This window comes from Lagenorhynchus albirostris, chromosome 8 (assembly GCF_949774975.1).
Source record: "Lagenorhynchus albirostris chromosome 8, mLagAlb1.1, whole genome shotgun sequence".
NCBI classification, from domain to species: Eukaryota; Metazoa; Chordata; class Mammalia; order Artiodactyla; family Delphinidae; genus Lagenorhynchus; species Lagenorhynchus albirostris.
Window position 1 is genome coordinate 41,185,824 of NC_083102.1, and position 21,523 is coordinate 41,207,346.

The 21,523-nt window shown below is 45.5% G+C and overlaps 1 protein-coding gene across 1 annotated transcript in view; it reads right to left on the reverse strand.

The window, feature by feature from the left end:
* The window catches only part of EEPD1 (endonuclease/exonuclease/phosphatase family domain containing 1), a 146,150-nt gene extending 127,330 nt beyond the window's left edge, over positions 1 to 18,820 (reverse strand). Inside the window, exon 1 of the mRNA XM_060156853.1 lies at positions 18,581 to 18,820. The gene's annotated coding sequence lies outside the window, so the exon portion shown is untranslated. The remainder of the gene's footprint in view (positions 1 to 18,580) is intronic.
* Between the last annotated feature and the right edge of the window lie 2,703 nt (positions 18,821 to 21,523).

Sequence of the window (21,523 nt, forward strand, 5' to 3'; positions counted from 1 at the left end):
GCACATGTTTTTTGATTGCGTTTATTTCTACTGAGCCATTTCCCCTCCCCCACAAACACGGAAGACAAGACGGAGAAGAGCAGGGAAGAAGAGAAATGCAGGGCGGGTGGGGGGTAACAGTCTAGCCTCAGAAGTTCACCCAGGTGCAGGGGAGGGGCCAGCCAGGGTCCTCTCCTCTTGTCTCCCTAGTGGCCTCACGGCAGTCCTTTGAGCTGCCAGTTAACTTGGAGACTACGCTTTCGAAGGTCATGGAGGTGCCGGATACCCTCTTATTTGAACCCCATGAGTGAAGGCCAGGCGGGTTGCACACCTCCATCTTCCACTGCACAAAGTCCTCTCGAGGATGGGCCGTGTACCCACAGCAGCTCAGCTCCCACCCGCAGCTGTTTTCTTGCCGTATCTGACTGATCTCCCACACCATCTCATTGGGCTCCATGGATCTCATGATCTTCAGACTCCACGTAAAGTGCAGGGAGCACGCTTGACCTCCCAATGTGCTCTCTTGTTTATATCACTGCCTGGACTACCTGAGGTTCCCTCTGCTTTCAGCTTCAGGCCAGTTCTTTCTGGCTGACCTGAAACACAGGTGCAGATGCAGGTGAAGGACCTTCACTTTCCCACTGCCCCCTGGCTGCTGCACTGTCAGGCAAACTCTGGTGGCCAGGCACCTGTCTGAGCTGCCCAGTGTGGAGGGAGTTTTCTTTGCAGGATACCCCCTGGGGAGGTTGGTTCCATCTGGGGTGTGCTCCACCACTGATGCTGGTGGTGTGTTGGTGCAGGGGGAGACCACAGGGCCATGCCGGGGGCTGTGATGGGGTGGTCTTCTCCATCCAGGTAGGGGATTGGCAGGTACTTTGGCTGTGCTGCTGGACTTCCGTCCTAACTCCTGATGCCCCTCAGGCCACTGATTTTCTGTGCTGCTGCTCTCAGAGTAAGAATTAAAGGTGGGAATGGCAAGCTCACTGAAACTCTGCAGCTTTGGATTAGCTGTACTTTGCAGGATGGGTAAGAAGGGCAAGCTGTTGGTCAGATTAGCCAAAGGAGCGGGCTTCAGGGTAATGATATAGCCCCCCAGTTCAGATCTTTTGTAAGCCAGGAGCACATAGGTGACCATCACTTCAGTTCTTCATACTTCTGGCCCATCTACAAGTCATGGATCCCTTCCCATGTGTAGCCCATGGACACCATCAACTGAGTCTGCCCAGGATCCTTGTAGTCAGGTAGTAGCTCTGTGTAAGGCATTAGTTCCTCCTCATGGCCCATGTTCATCCATGAATCCTTTATGATTTCCTCTAAAGGGCTTCCCTTGATGGGGTTGAAGATGAGGAGTTTCTTGAGCAGGTTTTCATATTCCATGTGAAATATCCCATAGAAGGGAATACTGTGTATTCTGCTCAGTACCCACTCCCACAATAAAGAAAAGTGAGAAAAAGAATAAAGAAAGAAAAATGAGAAAAAAAATGGAAAGAAGAGTGAGAGAAAGGAAAAAGAAAAAGAAAATAAAGAAAAATAAGAAAACAGGGAAAAGCTAAAAAGAAAAACATTTTAAATTAGAAAAATGAAAAAATGAGAAAAAGAAAGAATGGGGGGGTGTGGAGGGGGAGTAAAGGTAGTAAGCAAAACAGACAAAGAGCCAAAGAGGAAAAGATTTAACTTTGGTGAAAACCCCTCAGATGACTGAAAGCTAGCTTCCTGGGCTAGACAGACCAAAAACCTAGGCCCAGCCAGGGACCCAGGTGCCTGGAATTCCATAACAATGGCTCCTTATGAGGTCATAGCAAGAAATGTACCTATCACAGCTGGGGATAATATACAGTGATTTTTCTCACTTTTTTAACTCAAAAATTCTTTACTGTTAAAAAGAAAAAGAAGAAGCTTTTTGTTTATGTGGATTATAGCAATTGATATCTACCTTATTTGAAATTAAAAACTGTAGGATGCTTCAGTGGCCTTTTCATTTCTAGTTTAAAAAGCTATAATAATTTTTGACTTTTAAAAGGCTCATAATGTCTACACTTAAACTACTCAATTCTTTTTTTTCTTTAACCTCTGAATGATTGGTCTCAAATGATGCCATAACTTAACTGACATCATGATACTATACAGAAATGTTCCTTTGCATAAAATGATGCAATGTTTTTGTCTGGCTTTGGTATTAGGGTGATGCTGGTCTCATAGAATGAGTTAAGGAAGTATTCCTTCTGCTTCTATCTTCTCTAAGAACTTGTAGAGAATTGGTATCATTTCTTCCTTATGTGTTTGGTAGAGTTCACCAGTGAACTCATCTGGGCCTGGTGCTTTCTGTTTTGGAAGGGTATTAATACTGATTCAGTTTCTTTAATAGATACAGACCTATTCGGATTGTCTACTGAGGAAGACTTTTTTTTTTTTCCAAAATGAAGTTTTTAAAGTGGATTAATCAAAACATTTCTATGACAATAAAGTAAATAGAAAGGATTGTAAAAAACCTTCCCCACTGACAATCCATTTGTCTGTTTGTAGATGTGCCAGCTTATGTGCCAAGGGGTCGCTGTCTGCTGTTAGAAATAGAAGAGCCTATTTTTCTGATGAGACACATGGATGTTGAGAAGCAGCAGCTCCCAATCATTCTTACGTGCAAGCCTGCATCTGCTTTGGTATTACTAAATGGCTTCACATCAGCGCCCACAACTGAGCTCAAAAGCAGTTAAAAACAGGCACCTCAATTCACAACTTCCAGGGAACCCAGAAGTGTTATTTCTCCTTCCTTCAGTGGACTTGGCCTTATTCCAGGGAAGTGGATTGAAAGGCAGGAATGAAATTTTGGCAGTACCAGTTCGGGTTTCTTTGTATCAAATTCCTCCTTTAAAAGCTCATAGTCTGGTATTCCTGGTGGCGCAGTGGTTAAGAATCCACCTGCCAATGCAGGGGACACGGGTTCGAGCCCTGGGCCCGGAAGATCCCACATGCCTCAGAGCAACTAAACCTGTGCGCCACAACTACTGAGCCTGCGCTCTAGAGCCCATGAGCCACAACTACTGAGCCCGTGTGCCACAACTACTGAAGCCCACACGCCACAACTACTGAAGCCCACGCGCCTAGAGCCCGTGCTCTGCAACAAGAGAAGCCACCACAATGAGAAGCCCGCGCACCTCAACCAAGAGTAGCCCCCGCTCGTCACAACTAGAGAAAACGCGCGCACAGCAACAAAGACCCAACGCAGCCAAAAAAAAAGAGAAAAAGACATTGTTTTTTAAAAAAAATCTCATAGTCTATTGACTGATAAATGGTTTCATTTCATGGCTGACCGTTGAAGGCTTTCGTCATTTCCCCCGACATCTGGCATTTTATTTCTTATGGAGCATTTGGCTGGAGATTATTCTAGCAAAGTCCCAACAGAACGAGGTGGCTTCATTTACAGTACCAAAATGGAGAACATTTACCGTCAGAGGTACTATGTTTCTTCTGATGGTAATGCCCAGAGTTGTTATTATTACAGAAAATAATATTCATTAATTTTTAAAGGCGATATGGTTATCACTCAGGAACTCCAGCTCCCATTTGCTTTATTCATTTCCTCTTAAAAGCAACATCTGCAATTAGTTTCAGACTTCTGCTTTTTCACAGAACAGTTTATTCTTTATTGTTTATTAAATTGGAGGGTTTCTGGAACATTCTTCTTGGTAGAGCCTAGTACTTTGATTTCTGGGTGCCTAATTAGGAGGCTTCGCTTAGCACAGGATGCTCCAGAGGCAGAAGAGGGAATCAGGCAAGCCCTTGGACCCTGAACTTCTGGGAGCGGGGAAGGAGGCTCCTTCAGCCAGCCCCTGGGCCAGAGGAGGAAGTGCCGCTGGCTGGAGCTGGGGGGCTGTCATCCGTCTACAAGCAGCAGGGACCTCCCCTGCCCTGACTCCCGCTTCAGGCTCACCTGGAAGCATCGTCCCCATCGTCCACACCCTGCCAAGTTCAACCTCATGGCGCACTTTTCCGGTTCTCGCCCTCTCTCCCCTTTCACCGTTGCCACTGATGCTCTTTCTTAGCCACATTTCTCCTAAGTATTGGAAAAGTAAGGCCTGATCATCTCTTCCCTGATCTCATAGCCCTACTTCCAGGAATGACTCCCTTAAGAAATGACCTTGAAGGACTTAAAGAGCATCTCCCAAAATGTAATCCAATGGTGGCATTGAGGAATAGACATTTAGGAGGCCCCAGACACAGCACTAACTACGATTGAACCGCTCAGTGGGGAATCTTTCCCTTTTCATTACTCTGACCATCACTTTGTGTCGAGGGGAGATTCTCAGTTTAGGGCCACTGTGACCATAACATGTTCTCAGATTTGTTAATCTCTTACCATGGAGAAAACGGTGATCTCGGGCTCAGAATCTTGATACGCACCAGTATTAAGCTAAAATGTAATTATATTCTTTTCCATTTGAGGGTTTATGTTTTTTTGGTATCTTCTATTTATGGCCAAAGATACAGCTGTTCCCTATACAGTCATACATCCCCAGGCCCAGCTGGTGCTCAGATATGGCAACAATCCCTGAATGTATTCAAGAAAGGCTGCAGTATAAAGACCATGTTTTACAGGCAGTGGTTCTTAACCGTGGCAGTGCATGGGAACCCCAAGGGCACTTGCTGAAATCCCAATGCCCAGGCCCCTCTCCCCAAGATCAATCCCATTAGAAACTCTGGGGGTGGGACCTAAACAGTGTATGTGTTAAACCGCCAGATGACTCCGGTGCATAGCTTGGGAACCAGTGCTTTAAGCCAGTCTTAGACTGGAGTATGAATGAGATTGAACATTTTTTCCACAACAAAGTGACAGGATCAGCATCTGGAACATGAATACCTATTTTAATGGCCAAGGTCAACCACGGTCTTAAAATCTCAGTCCAAGGAATTATAAAATTTTAGAGCTGGAGGGGATCTGAGAGCACCAAGTCGAGATCCTCATTCTATTTTTGAGGCCAAGAAACTTGCTGGGAATCACCCGCTAGGATCCAGGGGCAGGGCTCCTTCCCTAGCATCATGCTGCCTCTCACGTGGATGTAACTGCCTCAGCTGCAAGTTGAGCTGGAAGAAACTACAATCTTTTCGAGGAATAAGCTAAAGACACAAAAACTTGGAAGTTCGGCTTCTAGAAAGTGGGTAGGAAAGATGTGGTAGGGAGCCTAAGAGGCACCACGGACATTCCTCAAGGCATGCTCCATCATTGGAAAGTACTAGATCAGAGAAATTGAAATGTTTCATCAGCGCAGGACTTCTCATAGCCTTCAATTTACTAACAGGCACAGGGAATCTCCAGAAGGAAACAGTATAGGCGGTGCTTGTTTGACATTTTATGTGAAAGGTTTCACAGGACCAGCCTTTCTTGGGGAAATGCTAGGCGGACACGGTTTCCTAAAGCTCTGGCCGGCTCTTGATCCCTCTTCACCTGCTTTATTTGTCTTAATAGCCTTTATCACTTGTAGATTTGTTCATTGCCTGTCTCTTCCTAGCTAAAATATAAGCTCCTCGAGGGGAGGGAGTTGGACTTCACTGCTGTACCCCAAGCACCTCTAACAGTGCCTCGCTTTAATAAATATTTATGAAAGGGGCTGAATGGATAGTGTCTTAACACACAAGTAACCATGAGTAGTGATCTAGTAGACTCCACCTCTTGAGGATGGTAAGTCTCTCACCACAGTGTTAGGCTGTATTTGGGAGTCCGTATAATGCAGGGAATCTCACGGAGCCAAATAGCCCTGGTGACGCTTAGGCTAATGGCCAGGCTCTGACACCAGCTCTGAGCTCTGTGGCCCTGGGTAAGTCAATGGACTTCTTTCAGCCCCATTTCCCTCATACAGTAAAATGAGTGGACTGGGTTGGACAATCTCCAAACCTCCTTCTCAGTTATTGTATGACAAGCGTTTAAATTAACATAACAGATATAATTGGGGTTTTTTCTATTTCTCCTTGCAGTTCTATCAGCTTTTGCTTCATGTAGTTTGAAGCTGTTATCAGGCCCATAAATATTTAAGATTGTTATCTTCTCTTGACAAATTAACCATTTTATCATTATGAACTGGACTTCTTTGTCCTTGGCAATATTCTCTGCCCTGAAATCTACTTTGTCTTATATTACTATCCACCTGGTGTTCTGTTTGTTTGTTTGTTTTGGTTATTTTTAGTGTTACCATGGTACATCCCTTTCTGTCATTCTATGTTTACCTTATTTTATTTAAAGTGGGTTTCCTGTAAGCAGCATAGAGTTGGTTCTTGCTTTTTCATCCAATCTCTCAACCTCTGCCTTCAAATTGAAGCACTGAGACCATCTAACTTTAATGTGATTATTGATATGGTTAGGTTTAAATTGACCATCTCGCTGTTTTTCTTTTTGTTCCACTTATTCCTTTTTCCCTTTGTTCTCTTTTTCTGCCTACTTTTGGATTGATTACTTTTTTGTAACAGTTTGAGATATAATTCACATCTCATACACTTCACCCATTTAAAAAGTGTGCAATTCAGTGATTTCTAGTATATACAGAGAATTGTGTAACCTTCACCATATTTACAGATCATCCCAAAAAGAAACCTCATACCTTTAGCTATCACCCCCAAATCCTCTCATTCCTACCCCTCCCCCAGCACTAAGCAATTACGAATCTACTTTCTGCCCCTATAGATTTGCCTAATCTGGACATTTTATACAAATGGAATCCTATAATATGGGCCTATTGTGACTGGCTTCTTTCACTTAGCATAGAGTTTTCAAGGTTCATCCATGTTATAGTACATATCCCTGCTTCATTACTTTTCATCAATGAATTCCACTGTATGGATATACCACATTTGTTTATCTATTCATCAGTTGATGGACATTTTATGGATAACACTGCCGTGTATATCATGTTTTTGTGTAGACATATGGGTATATATTCTCCTGGGTATATATTCCTAGATGTAGAATTGCTGGGTCATATGGTAACTCTGCCCTTAACTTTTTGAGTTGCTGCCAGACTGTTCCAAAGTGACTGCCCCATTTTACATTCCTACTAGCAATGCATGAAGGTTCTAAATTCTCCACATTCTCTCCAACAGTTGTTAATATCTGTCTTTTTGCCTATAGCCATCCTGGTTGGTATAAAGCAGTATCTCACTGTGGTGTTGATTTGCATTTCCCTGGCAACAAATGATGTTGAACATCTTTTCATGGGCGGACTGGCCATTTGTTTATCTTCTTTGGTGAACTGTTTATGATTCCACTTTATCTCCTCTGTGGCTTATTAGGTGTAAATCTTTGTATCATTAATTTAGTGGTTGTTTTAGGTTTTATAGTACACATCTTTAATTATCACTGTCTACCTTCAAGTGACGTCATATCACTTCATGTATATTCAAGAACCTTACACAAGTACACTTCCATTTTTCCACCCCCAACTTTTGTGCTATTGTTGTCACATCTCTGGTTAGAATAGATGGTCTCTTCTTTGTAGTATGCTGGTGCTCTGTGACCCTGAGGGAATAGGACTTGTCATGGGAAACTAGAGGAGGGGAAGAAAATGGGTTCACTTTTTAGCATTTTGCATTGTTCCTGGAGGGCAGACCTGGTCTAGCTATCAGGATCACCAGAGACAGCATCAAGAGGGGCCTGGATTCCAATGCAGGGAAGAGGAGAGGAAATCTTAGAGGGGTAGACATCCTTCGGAATCCCTGAGGCACCTTCAACAGGTTCCTGATTCTCCTGAGGGTTTCCCTGGCTGCACCCCTCAGCATCCACATTGCTGGGTTCATGACTGATAAGTTTGTCAGTTGAAGTGATTACATGTGAATCAGGGCAGGGCAACAGAGAATCACGGCTTGGTAACAGACAGACTTGGACTCAAATACCAGCTGTACCGCTTATAGATACATAACCCAGGGACAAGATCTAAACTCTCATGAGCCTCAATTTCTTCACCTATAAAATGGGAATAAAAATTCTTACCTCCTAACGTTGCTAAAAGGATTAAACGAGCTGATGGAGGAAAAAGTGGCCAGCATGTGACATAACAAGCACTCCACTAATATTTTTATCCCTTCTATACGACTCATTATCTGCATTAGCCAATTGTATTTTACATTCCTTATGTTTCTTGGGAGTTCATGATACAGGGACTACGCTGAATTTGAGAGCCTTTTTCCTCATCATACTCTGTAAATTCTAGTGAGTTCACATATTTTTATGAGATTGTCACAAACTCCCTACTTTGCAATATGTAGACCAGCCATTTATTGGGCTGACACAAGGCCAGGCATGTGCTAGGTACCTTGCATGCCTCATTTTCAAAGACAATTATCAACCCCACAAGGATGGACAGGATTTCCCAACCTTGGCACAACTGACATCTGAAGCCAGATCATTCTTGGTTATATGGGGGCTGTCCTGTGCTTTGTAGGATGTTAGCAGCATCACTGGCTTCTACCCACTAGATGCCAGCAGCATTCCTCAGCTGTGACAATCAAAAATATCTGCAGATACTGCCACATATCTCCTGGGGGGCAAAATCTTCCTCAGGTGAGAACCACTGGGAGGGGATTGGTGTCATTCCCATCCACCTGTGAGGAAGCCACAGTTCAGAGTAGTCAAGAGCTCTGCTCAGAGTCACAGAGCTACCAAGTGGTAGAGGCAGGATTCAAACCAGAGTCCAGCTGGCTCCTAAGCCCCGCGTTACAGTGACTCGAGATATATTCTTGTCTGCAAAAATGGCCTCTAAATTCTACCTTTTGAGCTGAAGGTGCCTGGACTCTGGACTCTCCTCTCTCAAAACCAAAAATAGACCCAAAAGGAGAGACTAGATAGTCATTATTCACAGACAGGGCTCAGAGGGATGAGTGCAACCCTACTGCACTTGCGAAATCTCAGTTCCCCAACCGGGGATTGAACCCGGGCCACGGCCGTGAAAGCCCGGAATCCTAACCACTAGACCACCAGGGAACTCCCTAAACATACATTTTCTTGATGTGAGGGGTGTTATGGTTTGAATCACATCCCCCAAAAGATATGTTGGAGTCCTAATCCCCGGTACCTGTGAAAGTGACCTTGTTTGGAAACAGGGTCGTTGTCGATATAATCAAGTTAAGATGAAGTCATTAGGGTGGCCCTGAATCCAACATGACTGGTGTCCTTATAAGAAGAGGAAAATCTGGACCCAGACGCAGAGGAAATGCCCTGCAAAGATGGAGGCAGAGGTTGGAGTCATGCAGCCATGAGTTAAAAATCATCTGGGGCCACCAGAAGGGCCAAGGAAGGCTCCTCCCCTAGAAGCTTTGTAGGAATATAGCACTGCCGACACCTTGATTTCAGACTTCCGGCCTGAAGAGAATACATTTCTGCTGTTTGAAGGCACCCAGTTTTGTGGCACTTTGTTACAGCAGCCCCATGAAACTACTACAGGAGAGCGCTCCCCAGCTCTGGCAGCCCCAGCACCCCATATTTTGATTTGACAGTGAGTCTAGTTCCCCAGTAAGTTACAGTATCTGGCCATTAGCCCAAGTCGTGAAAGCTATTTAACTTCCCTACAATAAACCCTCAAATTAGATTATACATCCCACTAATTATATGGCTGCGATAGTGACCTGGCAGCGACCTGACAACTCGGGGGACTTCCTAGGTAACAGCTGCCCACTCAGATGCCTTCACCTGGTGATTCAGCGGCAGTAACCTGCTGTGTCAGCGCCTTATCTTTCTTGGAAATAGGAGGTACCATGTCACCCCGAGATAAGGAGGAACAACTTGTAGAATCTGACTCAGTGGCCTTCGTTAACTTCAGGTCATGAGTAAACAGGCAGAGGGAAACAACCTCAGACAACGATGAGTGAGATATTTACATAGGAAATTACCCAAGGTAGCCAGTCGATAATCCAAAGCAATTTGTTCTGGGTGAGTAGACAGGCAGTGGCAAATAGACTCATATGAATTCCAAAATTCTTGAAGGTTAAATCAGCCCTTAGAATCATGTGCATCCCAAACAGATGTTTCATCTTTCCCTGCCCAAGCCCCATAGGATGTTCCAGGTTTAAAGGAGTATATGGAGAAGTGAATTTGGGAAGTGTTCTGTACTTTAATCGCTCTTGGGGAAGTTTGTAAAGCCCCATTATCATATTAAAGACTTTGAGAAATTCTACTGGAAAGACACCCATTTGACTCCTTGCGGGGGTGGACGCAGTAGAACACGTTTTGGACTACTGATAGATTTCAACCAATTTATGCTGCAGAATTTGAGGTTGAGGCCCAGAGTAATTAGATGCTCTTTCAAAGGTCACAAAGAAAGTGACCTTGAGTGACTCAGCTGTGGTCTTCAGATTCCAAACACATTGCTCCTTCTATGTTTTCATCTTCCCACTAATTAGCTTATTAGTAAACATTTGAGTGCTACCAGACAGTGATGTGGGAATATAAAAATCAATAAGGCAGGCCTTGCCTTGTGTGTAATTTACTGTTTCCAGAGTGTATGAGCAACAGAATAACAAATGATGGAGAGGTTATGGGGATAGGAAGGGAGGGAGAGGACGGCTGACTTTGGGATGGATAGAGAACCTGTCAGTCTGGAGGTTTCAGATTCGGTCACTGCTGTTGTTGTGAGTCCCAGCATCAGGACCCATCATCCCTGCTGCCCACAGCCCCCACTGAGGGTAGGGTGGCCAGAGCCCTGCTGACTGAGCTGCCCAGGAGGCTGTCCACTAACCTGGCAGAGCTGACTGGGCAGGGGTAGCAGCCCACAAGCCTGCCAGACATTCATAATATGCCTGTTCCCCCCAAATGGGACGACCAATCTGATTCCTTCAAAATTTGAAATGGAGGCTACAGAGACGAGGCAGTGATCAGGGAAGCTTAAGATGAAAGAACATCTCAGGAGAGTACGGTAGGAAGTGTCCTGAGGGGTCCCTTGCAAGCCAGGGAGATGAAGAAGCCAGCTGCCTTAGAGAGCAGAAGCTGGGAGGCTGGGGGCGGGGGGGTGGGCAGGGCAGCGCAGCAGAGAAGGAGAGGTGAGCACGGGGTCCAGTCCATACCCTCCTAGCCACAGCTGCTCCTGATTCGGTTCCGGGGATGCCTGGCTGCATCAGCTCTGGGTGCTGCATTTCCAGGAGGCCCCGTGGCCCTTGCTGCCCCCATCCACCCTACTAGGCTTGGTTAGTAAAAGTGCCTAACTCCCTTTTTTTAAATTGTGGTAAAATACAGTTAACATAAAATTTACCATTTCAAGTGTACAGTTCAGAATTTAAGTACATTCACATTGCTATGCAACCATCACCACCATTCATCTCCGGAACTTTTTTTTAATCTTCCAAAACTGAAATTCTGTACCCATTAAATAGTAACTCCTCATTCCCTCCCCTCCTCCCAGCTCCTGGCAATCTGCTTCTGTTTCTAGGAATTTCACTACTCTAGGTACCTCATACAAGAATCGCCCTTTCATGTGCAAATAGAGATGATCATACTGAGCGAAGTAAGTCAGAAAGAGAAAGACAAATACCATAGGATATCACTTATATGTGGAATCTAAAATATGACACAAATGAACTTATCTACAAAACAGAAACAGATTCACAGACGTAGAGAACAGACTTGTGGTTGCCAAGGGAGGCGGGTGGGAGGAGGGAAGGGCTGGGAGTTTGGGATTTAGCAGATGTCAACTATTACATATAGAATGGATAAACAACAAGGTCCTACTGGATAGCACAGGGAACTATATTCAATCTCCTGTGATAAACCACAATGGAAAAGAATGTAAAGACAAATGTCTATCGTGTAAAACTGAGTCACTCTGCTGTACAGCAGAGACTGGCACGGCATTGTAAACCAACTGCACTTCAGTTAAAAAAAATTAAAAACAAGAATTGCCCTTTTATGACTTATTTCATTTAGCATAATTGTCCTTTTATGACTGACATTTCAAGAATATATATGTGTATAACTGAGTCACTTTGCTATGCAGAAGAAATTAACACAACATTATAAATAAACTATACTTCAATAAAATTTTTTAAAAATATGACTGATATTTCATTAGCTAATGTCCTCAAGATTCATCCACGTTGCACTGTGGGTCGGAACTTCCTGTGCGAGGCTGAATAATATTCCGTTGCCTGTAAGTATCGCATTTTGCTTATCCATTCATCCACTGATGGATAATTGGATTGCTTCCATTTTTGGCTATTTGAATAATGCTGCTGTGAACATAGGTGTCAAATATCTCTTCGGAATCCTGTTTTCAATTCTTTTGAGTGTCCAGACACCTGTGGGGTGGGGCAGGAAGAAACAGGGGCTGCTAGGGCTCAGATGGTGAGCATTCCACTGCAGTCCGAGAAGGTGGGGTGATGAGGGACTTACCCTGGCATGTAGATTTGTGTGTGCTACTCTCCTGCCCTATACCATCGGGAGCCTCTCTCTAGGCAGAGACGGAAGGTCAGTCTGAGGCACAATTTCCAGGCACTCTTGCTTTCCCCTTCTGTCTCCATGCTTTTCAAACAGGGTTTCTAGAATGTAAGCTCCACGAAGGCAGTGACTGGCCTGTTCTCTTCACTCACCCATTTCTAGCACCTGCTGAGTGTCTGGCAAAAAAGGCAGGTTCCTATGTTCTTCTGTCTGTCCTCTCCATAAATTTTCACCCCCTTCGTTTTGATTTTTATCAACCAAAGTTTGTAGTTTACATTAGGGTTGACTCTTGGTATTGTACATTCTATGTGTTTTGACAAATATATACTGACACATATTCACCATTATGGTAACATACAGAGTAGTTTTGCTGCCCTAGATATCCTCTGTTCTCCAAGTATTCATCCCTCCCTCCCCTCACCCCCTGATCTTTTTTACTGTCACTGTAGTTTTGTCTCTTCCAGAAGGTCATATGGTTAGAATCACACAGTACGTTGTCCGTTCAGATTGGCTTCTTTCACAAAGTAATATCCATTTGAGATTCCTCCATGCCTTTTCATGGCTTGATAGCTCATTTCTTTTTAGTGCTGAATAATATTCTATTGTCTAGATACATCACAGTTTATCCATTTGCCTACTGAAGAACATCTTGGTTTCTTCAATTTTTGGTAATTATGAGTAAAGCTGATATAAACATTTGTATGCAGGTATCTGTACGGACATAGGTTTTCAACACCTTTGAGTAAATACCAAGGAGTGTGGCTGCTGGATTTTATGGTAAGTGTGTTTACTTTTGCAAGAAACTGCCACACTCTCTTCCCAAATGGCCGCACCATTTTGCATTCCCACCAGCAAAGAATGAGAGTTCCTGATGCTCCACATCCACAGCATTTGGTGTTTTCTAGTGTTTTGGATTTGGGCCAGTCTAATAGGTATGTGACGGTATCTTACTGTTGTTTTAATTTGCAATGTCCTAATGACATATGATGTTGAACATCTTTTCATACGTTCATTTGCCAGTTGTATATATTCTTTGGTGAGGTATCTGTTCAAGTATCTGCTCATTTTTAAATCGGATTATTTGTTTTCTTATTGCTGAGGTTTAAGACTTCTTCGTATATTTTGGATAAAGGTCCTTTGTCAGATATGTGTTTTGCAAACAGTTTCTCCCAAGCCAAGAGTGTGGCTTGTCTTCTCACATTGCATTGACCCCCTTAGTTTTAAAACAGCAATGAAACCAACAGAAATCCCCTTATATGTGGGGAATCTTAACCAGTGGTACTCATCACAGTCGCCTGATGCAGACTTTCAACATTTTTCTAGGTTTGGACCCCACCTCTGAGATTCCTGTTCTACAGATTTGAAGTGAGACTCAGGAATCTGTTCTTTTAAAAAGCCCCCCTGGTGATTATGATGGTCAGCTCCATTAGGAACCATGACATTAAAGACAGAATTTCAGACACCCTCAGCGATGGGAAGATGGTCCCATCAGGACACCTGCCCTGTTCCACAGCACCATCTGAAGCCCAGGTGAGACTCAGACCTCTATAATTCCCTGCTAATTGGACATCTCCACCTGCCATCTCAAGATCACTTCCCTAAGCTAAACCCATGGTTGTCCCCCTCCCCACCTGCAAACCAGCTCCACATCTGATCTTCTGACCTTGGAAGATGGCAATTCCAATCTTCCACCTGCTCAGGTCAAAACTCTTGAAATCACATCTGCTTCTGTTTCAGACACAACTAATCTATCAGCAATGCCTGGTGGCTTAGCCTTTAAAGTAAAACCAGGATCTGATGACTTTCAACCCCTCTGCTGCCCCCACTAAAGCAGGTCTCCCTGCTTCTGCCCTTGCCCCTTCCAGTCTGTTCTCCACCCTAAGCCAGAGTCAACTATAGAAACAGAGGTCTGAGCACGTCCTCCTCTGCTCGCAACCCTCCATTGGCTCCCATCTCACGCAGAGTAAAAGCCAAAGTTCTTACAACGGCCTGTAAGCTTCCTCACAGTCCTTCTGCCCTCAAATCACCCCTGCAGCTCTCTTATCTGCTATTCTTCCTGGTCGTTCCAGCCACACGGGCCTTTGAAGTTCCTCTAACACGCCAGAAATATCCCACCCCAGGGCCTTCGCGTTGCTGTTCACTCCTTCTGGAACGCTTTTCCCCCAGGGAGCCACTGGGCTGGTTTCCCCAGGCCCTGCAGACCTTCACAGGCCACCTGTCTAAAATTTCAAGCTGCCCGCCCCCTTTGCCAGGGCCGCTATCTTTATTTTTCTCTAGAGGACTTAGCCTTGGTTTACCTGCTGACCTGCTTATTTCTGTCTGGCTCCTCCTTCTAGAGGCCAGAGCCATCAGGCGGGGCTGTCATTCTATTCTGTCCACTGCGGAGCCCAGGAGCTTAGAAGGCCTGGTGCACCGTGGTTCTCATCCTCCGCACTCCTCTCTTCATCGTGTCCTCTCCGTCTCCCACGGCCTGAGGCCCCTCTGTCTTTTTACTCTCTCCCTTCTGCATCTCCCCTATTTGGTGTCCACTCCCTGGAACTATTGCTAAGAGCTGGGGGCTTTCTCCCATCTGATGCATCTTTTCTTTCTCTTTTTCTTTTTTTTTTTTTTTTTTTTTTTGTCTTGTGGGATCTTAGCTCCCTGACCAGGGACTGAACCCTGGCCACAGCAGTGAAAGCGCCGAGTCCTAACCACTGGACCACCAGGGAATTCCCTGATGCGTCTTCCCAGCTGCCAAAGGCTTTTTTCTAACAGCCAGGTCTATGGCAATCCTTCTATGACACCCGTTAACTTTCAGAACAGGGTTCAGACTCCCTGGCTTCAAACCCAAGGTCCCTGCCGATACGGTCTTGTCTGCTGCAGCCTCGTCTGGCCCCTGCCCACATCCATGCATCTTCAATGCTGTAGGCGGTTTTTTCTCTCCTGCCTTTGCACATGTGTTCCTTCTGCCTGGCAGTGCCATCCTCACTCCCTGAGCCCCAGCCCCTCCTACTCTACATCCAGCAAGCCCCTACTTAGCCTTCCTATTCTAGCTGATGGAACCTTCTAGGCCTTCTAAGAACCCCAGTCATATCGACAACCCCTTCCATGGGTCCCCTAACCCCTGCTGAGTATACTTCAGCAGCCCCGCTCTGTAGAGCAGCGAGTTATTTGTGTGTCTGTTTCCATCATTAGTCCATTCAAGTTCTCTGCATGCCTGGTTTCTTACACTGGCCCTGGCACTGAATAGTGCTATATATACTTCACATGTTTCCTAGATGAATAAGTCTCCAGAAATGCAAAAACATGGCCTGAGTCTGCAGTAATGCTTCAAAAGTCTGTGGCACTTTTGCCAGCTAATGAACTCACTATTCAATAGTACCAAGAATGTTCCAGAACACATCATTGTAAGTGTGCCTAAAAACTAGGACAGAGGAGATAGCTGACCTGTCAAGTGTACCTGTGTAGTTCAAACTGGACTGGCTAAACAGTCTCTCCATATTTTTACTACTCCTGTGTGTGTATGCATATGTATATGTAAATATATTAAAATATATACATTTACATGTAAGTATGTTATATACACATGTATCTATATGTGATTGAAGATCCTGGAAATATTCTCTGGGGCATGGCTGGCTCACGACCCTAAAATAGCCTTTCACATCTGGTTGAGATCCCTGCATTCAGGCCAGTGAAGGAATAAACCCTCAAAACTAACAGTCATTTTCCCCCAAAGTCTCTAGCACTAAAGTCTTTACTCAGATGTATGTTTCTAATTGGTAGGGCCTCACTACAAAATTTCTTTCACGTTAATTTGGGTCTACTTTATCCTGTAATCATGGAAGCCCCCAGACTAATATTCTCATGAAAAATTCTGATATGTTGGAGACAGTAATTACATCTATGACATTAGCTATTTTTAACTTTTCCAAAATTGTCCATGTGCTGCTGACTAATGATTTAACATCTATGAGCATGTTGTTCATTCATTCATTTTCATTTAGGGGCTCTGCCAGGCATTCAGCCAATAATGCTCACTGGGTGTTTACTAGGTCAGGGAAACATATGATGTCCAAGTAAACACGTAAATGAAATGTTTAAATGATATATGCTGTGAACAAAATAAAATGTGCCGATGAGACAGAGTGCTGGGACGAGGGCCTGCTGCAGATCAGATGAACAGGAGCACGTTTCTGCAGAGGTGACATTTGAAATGAAAGCTGATGACGAGAGGAGCCAGCCATGCAAGGATCGGAGGGAAGGAGGAGTGAGCAAAGCAGTGGGGACACATGGTGGGACACGGTCCTTGCCAACCTGGAGGACGCAGGCCTGATCGCCACTCCTCCTCCACTGGCAGCCTGGCCAGGTGCCTTCCCCCCACCCCCACCCCCGCCCTGTGGTCCTTTGTTGGTGCAGCCGTCTCCATGTCACCCAAGACACGGCTCCTGGGGCCCGCCCAGAGGTGGCTCGCCCTTTCACCTTGTATCTATTCACAGCCTTTGGCAAACAGGTGAAGGTCAGTAAATGCTTGTGGCATTGTTGAATAACAATTTGACCACAAAGCAGATAATGGCCAGTTATATGATAGAGGTCACAGGGCTGTGATGGAAAAATGAATTTCCAGAACCAGAAGAAACGTGTCTTTTAATTTTGGGATTATCTATAAATGATTCTCAGGGGGAAGAAACACATGCAGTAACTATCAGGAAGGATTTAGATCGTAAAGTTGTGAAGGGGAAAAGTGAGAGTGATTTGGAGCATTGCTGAAAATGGAATTTTATGTCTTTGCTGCTAATTCCATCAGCCTCAGTTCTGGAAACCATCACCAGCCCCAGCTAGAAGGGCTCCATGCACTGGGCACGGTGAGGCTGCAGAGCCTTCTGCACTTTTGAGCATGGCCAGAGTCCATCTCAACGCGCCTGTTGGTACATGAGATAGAACAGCCAGGTGATGACTCAGCCAGTGGGGGGGGGGAGACCCAATGTGCCCACAGGTGCAGCCAGTATCCAAGGAGCAGACACACCCGAAATACCCTGAACCCTGACCAGTTGTGCAATTTGTCTCTGATGACCCCGGCACCTAAAAAAAGTACTAGAAATATAATTTGATGACTTCTGATCTAAAGTAATAATAGGTAACATCTATGGAGTGCCATGTGCCAGGTGGCGAGCCAAGTGCCTTACCTTACTTAATTCTCTCAGCAAACCTATGAGGCAGGCATTTTTACTCATCTCCTTTTAAAGAACAGGCAAAATGAAGCTCAGAGAGGTTAAAAAGCTGGCCAAGATCTCTCAGCAATGGGAGGCATTTGTCCTCTGGCCAAGAAGTCGGTATCTCTACAGCAAGGGTCCATTCTCTTATCAGGACTGGTACTATTCTAATCCTATTTGCAAGAGTGAAACAACATGGCATATAGTTATATGGCAATAACATTAACCTTTAGAGCTCCTTGCTGAAATTGAGGCACTGGTTTGAATCCTATGGTGGGAGATTCCAGATCTTGTGCTTTAGAAATAAAATCAACCATGTCTGTATTGAGTACCTGCTGTGATAATAATAACAACCGCTAAGAGTGAGCACTCACTAGGTGGCAGAAATGGGATTCAAATCCAGGGAATCTGACACTTTTAAAGAAATTATTGGGGCTTTCCTGGTGGCACAGTGGTTAAGAATCCACCTGCCAACGCAGGGGACACAGGTTTGAGCCCTGGTCCGGGGAGACCCCACATGCCGCAGAGCAACTAAGCCTGTGCGCCACAACTATTGAGCCTGCGCTCTAGAGCCCGCGAGCCACAACCACTGAGCCCGCATGCTGCAACTACTGAGGCCCCCGCACCTAGAGCCCGCGCTCTGCAACGAGAAGCCAACGCAATAAGAAGCCTGCGCACCACAGCGAAGAGTAGCCTCCACTCGCCGCAACTAGAGAAAGCCCTTGCGCAGCAACAAAGACCCAACGCAGCCAAAAATAAATAAATAACAACAAAACACAAATTATTGAATAATTTAAGAACATTTTCAGTTTTGATTTTAAGTATTAATGGATAAAACCCAGGAAAACTCTTTAGGGTGTTCCATACTTTTTAATGGTATCCTGGGAGCCGAAGACTTAAGATGGGCTGCACTAAGCAGGATCACCTCCCCGATGGGGTCGGGCCCTGTGCCCGGCCGCAGCCCAGCCCTCTTCCTGCCGTGTATGCAGTGACGACAACAGCTTACCTCTGCCAAGCCTCGTCTCACCCCCGTCCTAGGTTGGGCATCCTCAGCAGGCGTGTTGGCTCCACACGGCAGGGAAGCTGAGAGGGGCCCAGCTCTGCTGGGTGGTCCACAGAAGTCCTTTCCATCATGGGTTGAGCATCGTGCTCTGTTCTTATCGAACCCTTTCCTCCCAGTGGCTCCTCCTCTGAACAGAATGGCACAGCCTCAAAGTCATGAGTCTTATTCCAGTGATGAGGCCACAATCTCCTTTCAAGGTCTCTCTGTGGAAGGAGTATGTGGAAATTAGCAAGTTCACTGTCACTGGAGATTTTCAAACAGAGGCAGGACAAGAGCTCGTCGGGGGGCTGTGGAGGGGATTTGGCAGCAAAAAGGACATCCATGTCCTCTGCGATCCCTCCCATATAAAGGCTGACTGCTCACAAAGGCAAGGGCCATCACTGCTGATGAAACCAGCCAGCTGATGCTGCTTTTAGACCCGGGGGATTCTAGGAAGCGGTATTCACAAAGGGGCTTGCAGTAAGCCCAAATCCTGAAGCTCCTGCAGGTGGCCGCTTTGTCTATGGGGATATTGCAGAAACCATGACATAAACCACAAAAAATTAAGCCCAAGCCTTTTTTAAGCAGAGCCAGGCGAGTGGAGGGAGCATGAAACTCTGAGACCAGGGAAAGCGGATGATGGTGGATCCTTCGCAGGGCTGTGTCCCATTCTAGCTGTGCTGGGTCCTTTCTCTGTGCTCTCACTCCTCATTATTATTCATGAGGCCCCGTGTTTACATCACACCTGCAGCATACAGTGTACTTCTGCCTACCTTAGGTCATTAAGAACTTTGTCATAGGCAAGTGGAGGCTCCGTTGTGCTAAATGACTTGCCCAGGGGCAGAGCGAGTTTCCAGCAGAGCCTAAATTCGAGCCACACTCTCCCAGCCATGAACTCGGTCCATTACAAGGCAGCCAGCTCTGAGCCCTGCAGAGGCAGGGAGGGCGCAGCCCCCTGTGACCCCGTGAGCAGCCCCAGTGAGGGAACGGATGTTCTCTTCGCCTTGGTCCAGGCAAGAAATCTCCTAGACCCCCAGGTCGCAGACTCTGGGCATCCCATTATAACCCAGCAACCCTGACCCCAGACCCAGTGGCAACACTGGAAGGCCAATGCCTGGAGAGGAGGAACCAGCAAGGAGCATCCAGACAAAAGAGAGAGGGAAGGAAGGAGCTCATGCTGTCGAGGCCTCTGCACTGGCAGACATTGTTACTGTCTTAGTTTATTTTAATGGTAAACTATTGATTCAAGTAAAACATACATGAAGAAAGGTGTACAGATCGTAAGTGTATAGCTTGATGAATTTTCACAAAGACAACACACCCATGTAACCAGCACTGAGATCAAGAAGCAGAACACTGCCAGCACCCCCAGACGTGGCCCTTGTGCCCCCTTCTAGGCACCACAGCCAAAAGGTGACCCCTACTCTGACCTCCAGCGGCAGGCACTGGCTCTGAGTGTTTTGAAGTTTACGTATATGGACACACAGCAGGTACTTCTTGGTGTTGGGCTTCTTTTTCTCTCAGCACCGGTGGTGAGATTCATCCTTATTCCTGTGTGTGGTTTGTTCGTTCTCGTTGCTATACAGTAAGTACTCCACTGTATGACTATACCATGATTTATTTACCATTCACTGTTGGGGGACATTTGGATGGTTTCCAGCGTTTGGCTATGGTGAATAGTGCTGTGAACATGTGGACATTCTTGTGAATGTCTTTTGGTACCTGTATGCGCTCATTTCTCCTGGGTTTATAACTAAAAGTGGAATTGCTGTTACATGACTTATGTCTGTTAAACTTTATAAGAAACTACCAAGTAGTTTCCCAGCATGGATGTACCGATTTCCATTCCCACCTGCAGTGTATGGGTGTTGTGGTTTCTCCATATCCTTGCCAAAACTTGGTACAATGGCACCAGGCACTCTGGATGTGTCCTTCTGAGGCAGTCTGGGTGGTGGTTAAGAGTATGGACTCTGGAGTCAGACAACCTGGGTTCTTAACCAGACTTCACCCTTCTACTAGCTGTGTGACTTTGGCTGACTTCCCTAACCACTCTGTGCCTCAGCTTTCTCATCTGTTAAATGGGAATAATATCAATAACAATTGTCTCATCCTCTTAAGGTTGCTGTGCATTTATCACAACGCCTGTCACAGAGCTGTCATTCTACAAATGTTAGTTCGCACAGTAATTCCAAGTGGGTGCCAGGAGGTCTTCAAGTAGTCTTTAGGGGGCCCCTGGAAAGCCCCTCCCCCTCAGCCTCCTTCATGGCCCATAGCCAGGGTCCCCATGGATAGGGTACCAGGTGGTGCTTGTGTCTGTGCTAGATGCCCAGGGAGGGGGATTCGCACACCTGAGGACTGAACCAGCTATGAATCAACTGAATGTGAAGAAGAATGGGGAGAGGTGCGGGCATGACCAGGGTGGTAGAGGGTGGGGAGGGGGCAGGTTTCTCATCTCAAAGCGTTTCCCAAAGCAGAAGGGCTCAAAGGGATGCTATGGCTTGTACTGACAGCTGCCTTTTGGCCTCTCTTCTCATAACGTTCCCAGCTCCTCCCACACACACACAGTTCCCTCATTTCTTTGGAAGAGCCTGTGGTTATTTAGAAGGTAAAAAGAGGGGTAAACGTCTAAAACGTTCAGAATAATGTGGAGAAATTGAAATGGAGTGACAATTGGTCTGATGGGCTACACTTGTAAGTAAATGAAAGCCTAATCAATATTTCTTTTAATTTAGTTTTTAGAAATGATTGTTTCCTACCCCCATTTAGTTTTGTCTTTTAATTCTTGCCAGGATAGCAGTTCTTCCGTTTTTAGACCAAGCATTTTTGTGAATCATGCTACATTAAAAATGAAAATTTGGGGCTTCCCTGGTGGCGCAGTGGTTGAGAGTCAGCCTGCCAATGCAGGGG